We start from the raw sequence: 13,141 nt of genomic DNA on the forward strand, positions 1-13,141 counted from the left end.
TCTCTCTCTCTCTCTCTCTCTCTCTCTCTCTCTCTCTCTCTCTTCCTTTCTTTGGTTTTTTTGGTTTCGGGGTATTTTTTTGCTTTAATTTGATTCATTTCTACTTGCCTATTCTTGGTATTATTTTTGGACTATTGCATCTCATTGAGAAAGTCTCAGCTCTTCCCTCAGTCTGAGGTGTTCTCCTATGATTTCCTGTACCACTTTCAGTTTCCAGACTCTCATTAGAATCCTCTTTGTATCTGGGTTGATTTTGTAAAGGGTGAGAGATTGGGATCGGGTATCAATATTCTACATCTGGATCCTTTCTCCTTAGCAGCACTTGTTAAAGAGGCTGCCTTTTCCAACGTGTGCTGTCTGTGGTAGCTTGAATATGCTTGGTCCAGGAAGTGGCACTATTTAGAATAGGTGTGACCTTGTTGGAGTTGGTGTGTCACTGTGGCGTGGGCTTTAAGACCCTCATCCTAGCTGCCTGGAAGTCAGTCTTCTCCTGTTTGCCTTCGGAACAAGATGTTGAACTCTAAGCTCTTCCTGCCCCATGGCAAGTCTGCCTGTGCACTGGCATGCTTCTGCCTTGATGTTAATGAACTGAAGTCAGCCCCAATTAAATGTTGTCCTTGTAAGAGTTGCCCTGGACATGGTGTCTGCTCACAGCAGTAAAACCCTAACTAAGACACCATCTCTTCTCTCCTTGACTGTTTCCAGTGCTGTGTAGAAGCTTCTTAGTTTGGTGTAATTTAATTCATCTGGGGTTTTTGTTTGTTTGTTTTTTGCTTTTGTTGTTTAGCTGTTGTGATACAGAACATCTTCAGTCAAACACATACACTGAAGATTCCCTATAAGCTTTATTCTAGAATAAGAGCTTCATCGCTTTCAGTCTTACATGTCTTTCCTCATTCTGAGGTGACTTGTGTGTGTGAGTGACAGGGCTTTTGCTTCCATCTGCATATGGACATCCAGTTTGCCACCCTGTTCATTGATGAGAGCATCCCACACCCTGCAAACTCTTGGTGCCTCTATCGGAAATAAATTCTCTCTGTCTCTCTGTCTCTGTCTCTGTCTCTGCCTCTCTGTCTCTCTGTCTCTCTGTCTCTGTCTCTGTCTCTGTCTCTCTCTCTCTCTCTCTCTCTCTCTCTNTGTGTGTGTGTGTGTGTGTGTGTGTGTGTGTTGGTTACTGAGCTCTACATTTTGTTCCATTGGTCTATGTGGCTTTTTTCAAGCAAGAACAATAATGTTTTGGTTGCTACAGATTAAAGACATGTTCTTTTAGATGGTGTATTAGTTAGGGTTTTACTGCTGTGAACAGACACCATGACTAAGGCAAGTCTTATAAAAAACAACATTTAATTTGGGCTGGCTTACAGATTCAGAGGTTCAGTCCATTACCATCAAGGTGAGAGCATGGCAGCATCCAGGCAGGCATGGTGCAGGAGGAGCTGAGAGTTCTAGGTCTTCATCTGAAGGCTGCTAGTGGAAGACTGACTTCCAGGCAACTAGGGTGAGGATCTTATGCCCACACTCACAGTGACACACCTGCTCCAACCAGGTCACACCTATTCCAACAAGGCCACACCTCCAAATGGTGCCATCCCCTGGTCCAAGAATAGACAAACCATGACAGGTGGATGCAGGTTTCAGTGGGAAAGTTGAAAGAAGTCTAGAGATTGGCAGCAGTGGTGGCTCCACAACACTAGAATGCACTCAATTTCATACAACGTATTCTAAAATAGCTAAAATGATAAATTGTGTTTATGTATATTTTTACCTCGATTTTAAAATCTAAAAGCAATAAGCGTAGTAACCCTGAGTTATGGGGAAACGGGTCACCTACACACTATGAGCTGTTAACTCAACTTCATGTTTCGAGGACAATTACATCAGCTCCCATCTAACCCTGTTTGTCTACTGTTACGGCTCTACACAGACTTTTCTTCAGCTGCGGAGCTGGATTCCTGGCAGTCCTCAGGAAACCTTGGGGAAGATGTCAGTATATATTCTAAGACGTGTCATTATTTCCAGTTTTAAACTGGCATTTTTATGTAGCTAATGATGAGAGATGTATGACGGTGTGGGAAAGAGGGGCAACGGGAGGAGCATCTGTGCCAGGCTTGCATGGAAGAAACAGAAGGGGGTAGAGAAGAGGCTGCTGGGAAGGGAAAATTAAAGAATTTCTTCTGGATACGTCCATTTTGAGAGTTCTTCATTGGCATCCAGTTAAAGTTGACATTCCTGTCCTACACAAGATGCTGTCAATCTTTTAAACCTTACATTCACTTAGCAATGAAATTTACGTGTTTATTTAATCTGTTCGTGACTTTCCTAACTATTTACATTTGAATTTCTCTTCACTGAGGTTGAACAGGTTTGTGATGATCAGTATAGTCAACTTGATAGAATCTAGAATCCCCTCGGAGATGGGCCTCTGGTACACCTGTGAGAGTTTATCTTGATTATATTAACCACAGTGGGCAGCACCATTCCCTGGGTAGGATCCTGGACTGTATAAGAGAAAGGGGACTGATCAGCAACATGCAGTTATCACCCTCTGCTTCTTAACAGTGTCACACAGGGCCAGAATCAGGGAACCTAGACAACCCCATATGGTCATTTATCCCAATACCATCAAATAGGGAAGATGCAGAATTCTATAATTTTGTGAGTTGTTTTATGTTAATCATAAAGAGAAGATCCATAAATCATAAGATCTTCACAAGGATGGCTTATTACATGAATATGGGAGACTCAAAGCAGCTGCATCATCAAAAAGCCCCACTCAGCATGGGTAAGGAGTCAGGAAAATATTTATCTTTTTGTATGGGATGTACCAATCTGTCTGGTAGTCCCCCACTAACACACAGTTTTAGCTGATGTATCTGAATAATTCAGGGTGTTCTGTGCTGAAAGCAAGAAATCAGGAGTCTGGCCCTGGTATGAGGAGGCCACTGCTTTAATCTCCAGCCACTTCGACTCCCTAGACCTTGATGAACTGCACATGGGGTTTGAACTAGAACAAACCACTTCTCTTTTGAGTTGCTTCTGTCAGAATATTTTACCACAGCAACAAGGAAACCAAGATAATATTCAACATTGCATCTCAGTTCTTCACAGATGAACAATAATTAATCATTGAGATGAAATCTTTTCATGTTGACTTTTCATTTGAATTTCATCTTCTTTGCTGTGCCAAATCCTTTTCCTTTCCCCAGCTTTAGAATACTTTTCACCTATACAGTTTACTCCCTCCATCCACCCTCTGGTTGAGGTTTACTTATCTTCCCCTGGGTCATCCTTGTTACTCAGCTTCTTTGGATCTGTGGATTGTAGCAAGGTTATCCCGTACTTTATGGCTAATGTCCACTTATAAGTGAATATGTACCATGCATGTTTTTCTGTGTCTGAGTTACCACACTCAGGATATTTTCTAGTTCTGTCTGTTTGCATGCAAAATTCATGATGCCCTTGTTTTTAATAGCTGAGTGGTATTCAATAGTATAAATGTGCCACATTTTCTTTATCCATTCTTTGGTTGAGAGATACCTAGGGTTTTCCCAGTTTTTGGCTATTATGAAGGAGGGGGTCAGGGGTGGGGATCAGGTATGGGGAGAGTAGGGGAAGAGAGAGTTGGGAGAGAGAAGGAAATTGGTGTTGGGGAACATCTCTGGGATAAGCTGAAGATCTGGGGCAGGGAGGCTCCTGGGAGTCTATGAGAGTGACCCTAGCTTAGTCTTCTAGCATCAGGGCATATGGAGCTGGAAGTGGCTACCTCCTGTAGCTAGGCAAGATTTCCAGTGGAAGAAGGACACGAAATCACTCATAAATCTTTGACCCAAAATTTGTCCTGCCTACAAGATGAGCAGGGATAAAGATGGAGCAGAGATTGAGGGAATGGCCAACCAATAACTGACCCAACTTGAGATCCACACTTTGGGAGAGAGCCCATCTCTGACACTATTAATGATCCTCTGCTATGCTTGCAGACTGGAGCGTGACTGTCTTCTGAGAAGCTTCATTAGCAGCTGATGGAAACAGATGCAGGGACCCACAGCCAAACATTAGGCAGAGCAAGGGGTGTCTTGTGGATTGAGGGATCTGGAGGTCAAGGACATCACAAGAAGACCTGCAGAGCCAACTCACCTAGGCCCATGGAGGCTCACAGAGACTAAACCATCAACCAAAGAGCATACATAGGCTGGACCTAGGCCCCCTACACAAATGTACCAGATGTGCAGCTTGATATTCATATGGGTTCTCTAACAAATGGAGCAAGGACGGTCTCTGAATCTGTTTCCTGCCCTTGGATCCCCTTTCCCTACCTGGACTGCCATGTCTGGCCTCAGTGCAAGAGGATGTGCTAAGTCCCGGTGTGACTTGATGTGTCAGGGCAGGTTAGCATGAGCAGACCTAACACACTCCATTTTAGAACAGGCAGCCATGTTAGGCCTTAAGTTTCAATTTCCCAAAGAAGGAGGCAAGGCTCCTTGGGAGAGTCACGAACAATGGGTCCTTAGTCAATAGTGGCCCTGACCTTTGACTGAGAGGGAGGAAGGAGCCTGCAGCTGAGTAAGTTCCTGGGACGTCTGGTGGAGGAATAACAAGCCCTGAATTGGGTCAGTTCCTGGAATTCTTTAAGGTCTCACCAAATATAATAGAGTTAATACAGCAACCAGTCAAAAATGTAATAACATCACTGCTACACTCCTAGCCAATCATGTTAGAGGTTACATAACCCTTCCAGAAAATTTCCCTAACCCTGCATAAAAGGAGTTAGTGAGCTTCTCTTGTCACCATTTTTTATGAATGACTGACCCTGTATGTTGGTTGTTTCTTCAGAATGAACACTCTTTGCTTTTGTATATTATTTGAGCCTGGGGTCTTCCTTCAGCAATTCTTTGACCCTTACAAGTACACATGGGGAGGGCCTCGTCATCTCTGAGAGGAGGAGGAGGAATGGGGGAGTAGAATATGGGGGTAAGATTGGGAGCAGAGGAGGGGCAGGGCTGCAATCAGGTTGTAAAGCAAATACATAAATAAATTAGTGAAAAATAAAAAATAAAATACCTCCCTTGCTCTGTAGGACCTCTCAGTATGTGCCAGGGCATCGCTTGCTTTGCATCCTGACACTGTTGAGAAGCTCTGCTTTTGTGCATCCCTTTGTCTATGGAGTCCGTTCTGTTGCATTATCACCTCTAAGGTTTGCATATTAATAGGCAGCATCTCCAATATAAGGTGAATAAAACCATTCTTAATCATTTATACAACATTCTTAAGTAAGCTTCTAATATTTTTATGTTTTAATTTTAATCCATCTGAATTTATTTTTCTATTAAGTAAGGTAGAATGTAACCTTTCCAAATTAAAGGCTCATTGTCCCATACTCCTCTGGTTTGAAATACTCATTTACATGCATCTATGTAATCCCTTAGTAACACTAGGTTTTAACCAATGTATCTGAGTAATTCAGGATGTTTTGTGCTGAAAGCAACTAGTGCTTTACAAAAAGTCCTTAACTGTGCTGGTTCTGTTGTACATCATAAGCCCTGGAACTTTCTTTAAGTGCTTAAACACAGTTTCCCATTCTTCTTTCTATTCCTCAGTGTTAGTTTTTATATTAGAGTGGATAATTTATGGTATTGTATATCAGTTCCCTGTAACTTGAAATATTTTATCTTTAAGAGAGGTTGTTGAGACTTAGGAATTAAACATAACTTACAAGGCTCAGAAAGTAAACAACTTAGAAGTCTTAGGAAGCTCCTGAAACTTACAGGATGCACACAGCCCTTCCCCAAGGTTATATAAGCAGTAACTATTTTACTCAGGGGAAGAGACTCCCCTGGGATGTACCCCTGAGCTGTCTACAAATTATGAATGGAGCTCCAGGTGAGAAGTTTCATGAATCATTACCCATGTTGAGTGGAGTTTTTTTTTTTAATTAGGGAGCTGCTTTAAGCCTCCTATAGCCCTGTAATGGCCCCTCTTCGTGAAGGTTTTATGATTTATGGATCTTCACTTTATTAATAATATCAAACAACTCATAAAACCTTTAAAATTCTACACTGTCTATGCTTCCTCCCTATGGTAGATGGTAGATGTTTAGAACCAGCTTAAACAGGAGAAAGAATGAGATGTTCCCTTGGGCCTGTGGATTCTGAGGCTTAACTTGCATATGGTAGTGGCACAATAATTTGAAAATCATAGAAGAATCATGCCAACCTGGCCAACTGAGGGCTGGGTCAGAAGTCCAAACTCCTTATAATTTTGTTTGATGATTTCTGCTCAATAGAAGCAGGTTGTTAGTCAGATTTGCTCATTAGGATTCCCCAAAGTGTACAGGCTGAATCCTCAAAGGCTTCTTGCCTTACTCACTGTCTCAGAATCCAGATCCTCTGGGGCCCTGCCCTTGGCCCAGTCATCTATGTTTGATGAGCTCATTAGAAACTCAGTAACCAGGCAGAGTCTCCAGCAAATTAGCAGAGGTTGTTTGAAGGCAGAACCCAGGGGAGCAGCTACCTTAGGACTGGAAAATAAGTTCTACATTGTTAGGACACAGCCTAGGGAGATGGGTACCTTGTTTCCAGTAGGGACAGAGCAGAGGGCAAGCAGCCAAGGGCAGCTCTCAGGTGGAGACAATGCTGGGATTTATGTGCAGAAGACATGCTGGGTCCTGGATCAGGATTGGCCCTGAACTTTCTGGACAGACAGACACACACACACACACACACACACACACACACACACACACATACACACACAATTACCACTAATGTTTGGCTCACAGTGTGCCAAGGTGAGGCTTTGTGAGTTTGCTTTTAGCTTGAATTTAGAATTACATAAGGTGGGCTGATTGACATATTTTGGAATATGTATTTGAATTTGGAAGTTCAAAAATGTTAGAACTATTCCTGCATTTATTGAATGAAGTTCCCTTGATCATGAGGAATGACCTTTTTGATGCGATCTTAAATCCATATTGCAAGAATTCTATTGAGAGTGTATCTAAGTTCACCAGGGAGAATATTCTGTAATTTGTGTGTGTGTGTGTGTGTGTGTGTGTGTGTGCATACACTTATGTGTATCTGGTTTGAGTATGAGAATAATATTTGTTTCATAAAAAGATCTTGACAGCTTTCCTTTTATTTTATGATATAATTTGAGTTATATTGATATTAGTGCTTCTTTGAAGTTCTGAGAGAATTTTGCAATGAATCTATCTGATCGTAGGCATCTTTGGTTGGGAGACTAAAAAAATATATTTTATTTAATAATCTTACATACATACAGTACATTTAGGCCAAAATCTACTCCCTCTCCTCCAGTCTTTCCCTCACTTCCGACTGCCATGGTACTTCTATACTTGGACATACTTTGTAAATCATTGATTAAATCTCATTGCTGGGTATGGATCTGGATCTGTTTAAATTACTTAATTTCCCTCCCCCATTTCTTGGTGTCTTTTCCATTTTTTATTGATTATTTTACTTATTTGCATCTCAAATTTTGTCCCCCTTCTCGGTCTTCCCTCCACAACCCCTCATCCCATTCCCTCTCTACTTTTCCTCTAAGAGGGTGTTCCCCACCCCCACCCCCTCCTGCCTTACCCCTCTAGTATCCCCCTTCTCTGGGGCAACAAGCTTCCATAGGACCAAGTGCCTCCCCTCCCATTGATGTCAGATCCAGAGCTAAAGCCACCAAGCAAGTGGTGGGATGTGGCTACAGCCAACAGTTACAGTCAGCGAGCAGTAGCTGGTAGCCACAGATGCAAGTGGAGGCTATGAGAGCCCAAGCCTGGCCAGCCGGGCGTGGTGGTGCACACCTTTAATCCCAGCACTCAGGAGGCTGAGGCAGGCAGATTTCTGAGTTTGAGGACAGCCTGGTCTACAAAGTGAGTTCTGGGACAGCCAAGGCTATACAGAGAAACCCTGTCTCAAAAAACAAAACAAACAAACACAAAAAGATTTTGGGGGTAGGTTGGGTCAGCCTGAGGTATTAAGGGTGCTTAATTTGCTTGGGGAAAGACTTCCAGTGTTGTCCCTATGTGATTGATTGTCATGGTCCTCTCAATGGGTTGTTAATCATGTGTTCCAGGACAAAAAGATCCTGGTCTGGAGCTAGTTCTCAGCCATTCTCTGTTATGAGATAAGCTGGGGTTTGAACCTGGTTTAACCTTATCAGTTCTTTTGTCTGGTGGCACAGTCCACTTGTCCCACACATTCCAACTCTCAGCAATGGATAGGTCATCCAGACAGAAACTAAACAGAGAAATAATGAAACTAACAGGTATCATGAATCAAATGGACTGAACATGTATCTACAGAACATTTTAGCCAAACACAAAAGAATAGACCTTCTTCTCAGCACCTTATGGACCTGTCTCCAAAATTTACCATACACTTGAACACAAAGCAAGCCTTAAAACAGATACAAAAATTTGAAGTAACTCCTTATATCTTATCAGACCATCATGGATTAAAGCTGGATTTCAACATAATAGAAACAACAGAAAGTCTACAAAATCATGGGAACTGAACAACTTCCTATTCAATAACTACTGGGTCAAAGAAGAAAGAAAGAAGGAAATTAAAGACTTTCTAGAATTCAATGGAAGTGAAGGCACAAGATACCCAGACTTATGAGACACAATGAGAGCACTGCTAAGAGGAACTCTCATAGCATTAAGTATCTCCATAAAGAAATTAGTGAGCTATCATACTATAGAATTAGCAAAACATCTGAAAGCCCTCGAACAGAAGGAAGCAAACACCCAAGAGGAATAGAAGGCAAGAAATAGTAAAACTCCGGGCTGAAGTCAATCAATTAGAAACAAAGAAAATGATACAAAGAATCAATGAAACCAATAGTTGTTTCTTTGAGAAAATCAACAGGATAGTCAAACCCTTAGGCAAACTAACTAAAAGGCAGAAAGAGACTAACAAAATTCTAAATGAAAAGTGGGGCAAAACAATAGGTAATGAGGAAATCTAAAGAATTATTAGGTCTTATGTAAAATCCTGTACTCTACAAACTTGGAAAATCTAAATGAAATGAGTGATTTTCTTGATAGATACCACTTACCAAAGTTAAGATCAGGATCAGGTAAACAACTTAAACAGGCCTATAATCCCTAAGGAAATATAAGCAGTCATTAAAAATCCTATCAAAAGAACAAAAGCTTATGGCCAGATGATTTTAGTACGGAATTCTACAACAATTTAAATGAAGAGGTAATACCAATACTCATCAAATTATCCCATAAAACAGAAACAGAATGAACACTGCTGAACACATTTTGTGAAGCCAGTCACCCTGATACCTAAATCACACAAAGACTTAACCAAGAAAGAAAATTTCAGACCAGTCTACCTTGTGAACATTGATGCAAAGATACTCAATAAAATATTCACAAACTAAATCTAGGAACACATCAAAAGCATCACTCACTCACCATGATCAAATAGGCTTCAAACCAAAGATGCAGGGATGGTTCAACATATGAAAACCCACCAATCCACCATATAAAGAAACTGAAAGAATGGTCATCTCAGTAAATGCTGAAAAAAAGCCTTTGACAAAATCCAACACTTCTTTATGATAAAATTTTTTGGAGTGATCAGAGAAACAACGCACATACCTAAATAAAGACACATTTACAGAAATAAACAACACAGCAAGCCAACAGCCAACATCAAATTAAATGAAGAGAAACTTAGATCAACTAAAATCAGTCACAAGGCTGCCCACTTTCTTCCTATCTCTTCACTATAGTACTTGAGAGCAATAAGATAACTGAAGGAAATCAAGGGGATACAAGACAGAAAGAGAGAAGTCAAAGTATTGCTATTTGCAGATGATATAATAGTATACGTAAGTGACCCCCAAAATTTGATCAAGGAACTCCTAAAGCTGATAAACATCCTCAACAACATGACTGGATACAAAGTTAACTAAATAAATTAGTTGTCCCCTGTATACAAATGATAAATATGCTGAGAAAGAAATTAAGGAAACAACCTTCACAACAGGCACAGATAATATAAAATATCTTGTTGTAACACTGAACAAGCAAGTGAAAGACCTGTATGACAAGAACATCAAGTCTTTGAAGAAAGAAACTGCAGAATATATCAGAAGATGGAAAGATCTTCCATGTTCATGCATCAGTAGGATTATCACAGTGAAAATGGCCATCTTATCAAAAATCAATCAACAGATTCAACACAATTCCCTTAAAACTTCCAACACTCAACTCCATATGGAAAAACAAAAAAATCCAGGATAACCTAAGCAATCCTATATAATAAAAACCTTCTTTAACTACCACCATCCCTGATTTCAAGCTGCAATAGAGAGAATAGTAATAAAAACCACATGGTATTGGCATGAAAACAGACAGGTTGATCAATGGAGTCCAATTGAAGACCCAGAAGTAAATCCACACACCTATGGACACTTGAATTTTTTTTTACAAAGAAGCCAAAGCCATACAATGGAAAAAAAGAAAACATCTTCAACAAGTGGTGCTGGACTATGTTTGCTCATAGAAGCATGCAAATAGATCCACACCTATCACCCGACACAAAACTCGATCAAAGCCTTCAACATAAAACTGGATACACTAAATCTGATAGAAGAGAAAGAGAGGAGCAGCCTTGAACTCATTAATACAGGAAACAACTTCCTGAGCAGAACATAAGCCGCCGAGGCACTGAGCTCAACAGGTCATAAATGGGACCTCATGAAACTGGAAAACTTATGCAAGGCAAAGAACACCATCAAAAGGACAAAATGGCAGCCCACAGAATAGGAAAACATCTTCACCAACTCTATATCTGACTGAGGGATGATATTCAAAATGTATAAAGAACTCAAGAAATTAGACATTAACAAATCAAATAACACAATTAAAAAGTGATGTACATATCTAAACAGGAAATTCTCAACAGAAGAATCTCTAATGGTCAAGAAACACTTAAAGAGATGTTCAACATACTTAGTCATCAGGGTATGCAAATGGAAAGATCTATGAGATTCCATCTTACATCTATCAGAATGGCCCAGATAAAAAAAAAAAAGTAACAATGCATGCTGGGAAAAAATTGAGCCAGAGGAACACTCCTCCATTGCTGACAGGAGTGCAAACTTGTAAAACCACTTTGGAAATCTATTTATCAGTTTCTCAGAAAATTAGCCATAATTCTTCTACCTCAAGACCCAGTTATACCACTCATTCATGTGTAACCAAAAGATGCTCCACCATACCCTGAACACTTGCTCAACTATGTTCACAACAGCTTGATTTATAATAGTCAGAAATGAGAAATGACCTAAATATACATTTACACAATGGGATATTACTAAGCGATTAAGAAGAATGATAACACGAGATTTGCAAGTAAATGGATACAACTAGAAAAGATGATCTTGAGTAAGATAACCCAGGCTTAGAAAGACAAACATGGTATGTACTTACTTATAAGTGGATAAGAGCCAGAAAGTACTTGATAACCATGCTGCAATTCACACCCCCTAAAAAGCTAAGTAAAAAGAGGGCCCAAGGAGGAATGCTGAATTTCACCGAGAAGGGGAAATAGAATTGTCACCAGGGGTGGGTGGGGGAATCAGGTGGGGAGGGGTTGAGAAAAGAAGTAGGGGGGGGATGGACTGGAGGGAGCGTGGAGGGAGAGAGTACTGGGAGAGACAACTGGATTGGGAAGGGGGCATCTCTGGGATGAGCAAGAAACCTAGAAAAATGGAAATTCCCAGGAATCTGAGGATGACCCTAGCTAAAACTCTCACCATTGGAGGATATGGAGCCTGAAATAGCCATCACCTGTAACCAGAAAAGACTTTCAGTGGAAGGACTGAGAACCAACTCAGCCACAAAAGCTTAGACCCACAACTTCTGCTGCCAACACAATTTGCAGAGCTAAAGATAGAGCAGAAATTGAGTGAATTAGCAGCCAATGACTGGCCCAGCTTGAGATACATGCCATGAGAAGAGAGCCCAGCTCTGACACTATTAATGATATTTTGCTGTACTTCTAAACAGGTGTCTAGCCTAATTGTCATCTGAGAGGCTTCACCCAGCAACTGGTGGAAACAGATGCAGAAACCCTCAGGCAAACATTGGGTGGAGTTTGGGGAATTCCATGGAAGAAGGGAAGGAAAAATTGAAGGAGCCAGAGAGGTCAAGACAACACAAGAAAAGCTACAGAATAAACTAACCTGGGCCCACAGGGGCCCACAAAGACCGAACGACCAGAGAGGCCGCATGGGATTGACTTAGGCCCTCTGCATAAATGTAACAGTTGTGCAGCTTTGTCATCATATGGAGCTCCTAACAGCAGGAATAGGAGGTATATCTGACTCTGTTGCCTGCCTTTGGTTCTTTCTCCCTAACTGGGCTGCCAAGTCAAGCCACAATAGAAGATCTGCTTAGTCCTATTGCAACTTGATATGCCAAGACAAGCTGATATCCATGGGAAGCCTGCCTTTATCTGAGCCTCACCTGAAAAGAAAGGGAGGATTGGAGATGAAAGATAGATAGATAGATAGATAGATAGATAGATAGATAGATAGATAGATAGATAGAATAAAGAATAACAAAAAGTGTGCATCCATGAGAGACATTCCACTTCCAAGGGATATTAGAGTTCACATGGAGACATTTCTATAGGAGATGGCCATATAGGAGTCACTGTAGAGTGATGGGGCCAGAGACCAGCAGTGAACTAGAAAAGATATTTGCAACATATGTAAGATGTGAGAGTCTGTTTTATATAGTGAGTGCACAAAAGCCAAAAAGAAAAGGCTGAGCAATTGTGTGGGGGAATTGAAACATGAGTAAGAGGAAAGGCAGAGAGGAAGAACAAGTCCTGAGTCCTGTCTTTTCAGCAGGGAACCAAACCTGGAGTGCAGTTGAGGGAAGGCTCTAAAGTAAATGGCAGCATCTGTGCCCCAGGTCACAAGGGGAGTGTGGTGGGGTACTGAGCTCAGTAGTGTGGGGTATTAGCCTTGGGGATATAGTCTGTGGGGGAGGTAACACTCCTGTTGGGGATTAGGTACCCTGCCTGCCAAAGTAACAGCACCCCAGAAATGTATCACCATTGCCTGGAGTGTGTGGTATAAAGGGGTTGGTCAAAGATGG

This window comes from Mus pahari, chromosome 5, assembly GCF_900095145.1.
Source record: "Mus pahari chromosome 5, PAHARI_EIJ_v1.1, whole genome shotgun sequence".
Classification (NCBI taxonomy): Eukaryota; Metazoa; Chordata; class Mammalia; order Rodentia; family Muridae; genus Mus; species Mus pahari.